Source organism: Fulmarus glacialis, unplaced genomic scaffold (genome assembly GCF_000690835.1).
Source record: "Fulmarus glacialis isolate BGI_N327 unplaced genomic scaffold, ASM69083v1 scaffold24026, whole genome shotgun sequence".
Classification (NCBI taxonomy): domain Eukaryota; kingdom Metazoa; phylum Chordata; class Aves; order Procellariiformes; family Procellariidae; genus Fulmarus; species Fulmarus glacialis.
In genome coordinates this window covers 8,790-12,387 of record NW_009216558.1, presented here as the reverse complement: position 1 = coordinate 12,387, position 3,598 = coordinate 8,790, and the positions used below count along the sequence as shown (strand labels likewise).

Sequence of the window (3,598 nt, the reverse complement as noted above, 5' to 3'; positions counted from 1 at the left end):
AGCTGCCGTGCTCTCCCACGACAGCTTTGGTGTTGCTGTTTCACCCGAGGTTGGGTGTGTTGATAAGGAAAAATCTGCCCAGATGGATGTTGCTCTCCCTTGGGGTGATTTTGTCCTTGGGAGCCATCTGTGGCATGCAGGACCCTGCCCTGGGTTGGCTGGGGTTTAGGGCAGAAAGGTCACCGCTCCCCTTGGCTGGAGGTGTTGCGCAGGGAGCGGGACGCCGGCTGGGCCTCCAGCGCTGGATGCCTTGCGCTCGCCGATGACGGGATGCTTGGCGCCGGCCGTTTGCTCTTGGCAGGGGCGATGCGATTTGGGACGGCCTGTGACGTGGGGCTCGGGCCAGGCCGGCCTCTCCGCTGGCTGTGGGAGCAGTGTAGCTGTCGGCCGTGCCACTGCGGCTGGGCGGGGAGAGCTCAGCCTCTGTGGGGCCACGGCTCTGCTGGGGCACCGGAGCCTCCAGCACCATTGGTGCCAGCACAGCCCTGACTTCGGGGGCAGGTTGCTTGTGGTCCCGGCCCCCTGCATTAGTCTTGTGAGCAGCCGATCTGGCTCCTCCTGGGGCAGACGGACACCGGTGCCAGGCATCCATCGCTGGGCAAGGAGCCCACGCTTAAAAGTGTGCGCTGGGCTCCACGCTCCTGGGGAGCTGGTTTCCTTCTTGCTTGGGCTGGGAGATCTTAGACCATACAGGGTGTTTGCTCTTTCCCAGCAGGGTTTGGGCACAAGGTGACACTGTTTCCAGCCAGCGTCCGGGCTGTGCCAAGCTGGGGCATCCTGAGGCAGGACCAAGGGCTCCTCAGGGCATCGCTGCAGCCTGGGACGAAGTCCCATCTCCGCATCCACCCAGCCGGGCAGACACCCGCGCGGCAGCTCTCCCAGCGCCTTTAATTTCCCCCCAACAAGCCCCGGCTTCTTCCCCAGCGCACAGGGAAGCCACACAGAGCCGCGGGCACGTCTCCATCCGGCAGCCTGCCCTCTCGCTGGGCAGAAGCGGCGGTGTCCTCACGTTTCTCTGGGAAAGTTGCGCTGCGCTTGTAGGATCAGATTTTCCGCCATATGATCGTGTGTTTTAAGTGGAAACAGCTGAAGAAGGGCTGGGAGAAGCTGCAGCCGCAGCTCCCTTTTCTGCTCTCGGCTGGATGTTCCTTTACCCCATTTCAGCAGCCCAACACCACCGAGAAGGCTTTCTGCCCCTGCGGTGTGGGGAGAGGTGCGGATGCGGCCCCACGGAGCTGGGGTTTCGGCACTCCCACCCCGGGGAGCCGCCAAGGCTTCACCGCACAGGCAAGGAGCGCTCCGGAGTGCCAGATGGCATTTTAATAAATAACAATACCCAGTTACTGCTTAGATGGGATAAGCCCTGTTGTAAATCTCCCCCTTTCCCCAGACTTTCAGTGGCCTTTGAAGATCTCCTCCTCCTCCTCCTCTTTATCTCCATCCAGAGCCAGGATTAGACCTCGCATTCAGACCTGTTACAATGCAGCTTGTATCCCGGTCCCTTGGGAGCCGAGGGCTCATCCCGCCCGGCTGAAGGCAGTTTCTTTGGCATGCTTTGTAATGCGATACACCAGGCTGGTATCTGGCGCTCTAGTCCTGAGTTGCCACAGCATTGATTTGGCATCTCATTCTCAGCCTCATTATCTTTATTTAATTAGCACACGGCCCTTCTGGGGGTTGTGCCGCTTCCCACACGCTCCCCGCCATGCAGAGCTGCAGAGGCAGCTCTCCCTGGAGGAAGAGGAGCTGCTGGCCAGGGAGGGGGACGAAGGCTCCCACGTGCCTCTGCAGGGAGGGGTACGCTGCCTTTGCCCCCTCGCACTCCGAGTCCTGCAGCCCCCGTCCCTGCTCCTTTTGGTTTGCAAGCACCCAAACCTTTCGGGGGATTTGGCGTCAAGGCGCTCCCCGCATTGCGCAGGCAGGTGGTGGGAGTTTCCTTCAAGCAGCATGGGGCTCGAGCAGCTCAACGTGCAGCACCTCCCCGAAAATGCTGATGGGTGTGTGTTCCCCGCACCGGATTCACCGGGGTTTGCACCCCTTGTGTTGCTGGCGTCACCCAAAGACAGAAAGGTTTGGGGTCTGGCTGGCCTCCATGCCAGGGCTAGCAGCAAGTCCCTCCTCGCATGGCCCTCGATGCCCATGGGGGATCCTGGAGAGGGGCCACGGTGCCCCCAGAGCTTCCGCCCCACTCGGGACAGGGACTGAGGCTGTGTGGTGCAGTCGACGGACACACAAACCATAAAAGCAGCTGGGGAGACAGTGTTTAGCATGGCGCCGTGCTCTCCTCGGACCTCAGCCTTTTTGATGTCCCTTCTCTCATGGCACCAGAATGTATGTTTGGGCACAGTCAGTAGGTGATAGCAGGTCAGGCCGGGGCCAAAATCTGAATTTTTGCGAAAATAAATTTCCCTTGCAATCAGTGACTAATGGAAACATCACTCCAAATTAAAAAAAAAAAAAAAAATGCCAAGCAAGCATCGCACTTGCCAACTGTTTGCAGCTTTGCATTGCAACACGGGCTTGCTGCATGAAACCCAGGAAGTGAAACTGCCTGCTATTAATTGCCCGGGCTTCCAGATCAAAGGCAGCTCAGCAGTGCAGGCAGGGGAGAGCTGCCGATTTACAGCCAGGCAGCTCCACAATGGGTTACTTGTAACATGGTCGAGGAAATCTGCCCCTGCTGTCCTGCCTGTGACCCGCTGTGGCTCGAGAAGCAGCTTTGCTTTTTGAAAAATTTTTTTTTTCCTTTTTTTAAAAAAAAAAAAATTGGTTTCCCGCCTGTTCTTTGGATGCCACTGTTCAAACCCCCAAGGGCTCTTTCTCTTCTCTCCCCTTCAAATTTACTCCATTCACTTTTGGACTGCGCTAGCATGAAATATTTCCACCCAAAGGGTGATTTTTTTTCTTTTTTTTTTTTTTTTTTAAAAAAAAATCAAGTGCCTTTTAAGAGAGTCTTAAAAAGAGAGTTACCGCCTCGGCTGTAGCCAGGCTGTTGCTTCCATGGCTCTAATCCATCTGCAGCCGCTTACGAAAGCGGGAAGGGAGCGAGCCGTGCAGGTTCATAAAGCACAGATCGTCCCAGGCAAACTCGATTGCTGCCTTTAAAGAAATTACAGGGTTGCTGGACAAAGGGATGTGATCAGTTTAATTTATCTAGGCTCAAGTGAGGCGTTCTGCTTCAGTCCTATTCTCTCCTGTTTCAGGAGAGAAATAGCTGGACGGGTGCTGCCCAGGCTGGAACAGCGTCATGTGGCTGGGAAAGCAGTCGAGACCTGAAACAGGATAGTTTGGGGCTGGTATTTCCCCATGTGCCATGGGCTATCCCTCCCTCCCCCAAGGGAGGGGACCCCGAAGTTTTGGGGATGCACGCGGGGTTTGTTGCTACTTGCCCGCATCCCATGCAGTAATGGAGGCTGCCTGCGGGATGAGTCACTGCTCTCTGCTGCTGCCAGGAGGGTTTTATTTCGGTGTTTTTTTCGGCTCCCTCCCTTGGACTTTATTCACTGGGGTGGGGATTGTATTTGGGAAGAGTGCCCTCCTCTTCCCCCAGCCCTGTGCTGCAGCTCTGTGAGGCAGGATCAGGTCCTGGAGGTGGGCG

General features: G+C 56.9%; 1 protein-coding gene across 1 annotated transcript in view; it reads left to right on the top strand.

Moving 5' to 3' along the window:
• Positions 1 to 3,598, top strand: part of EPHB3 (EPH receptor B3) — a 14,573-nt gene that overhangs the window by 2,249 nt on the left and 8,726 nt on the right. The window lies entirely within an intron of this gene.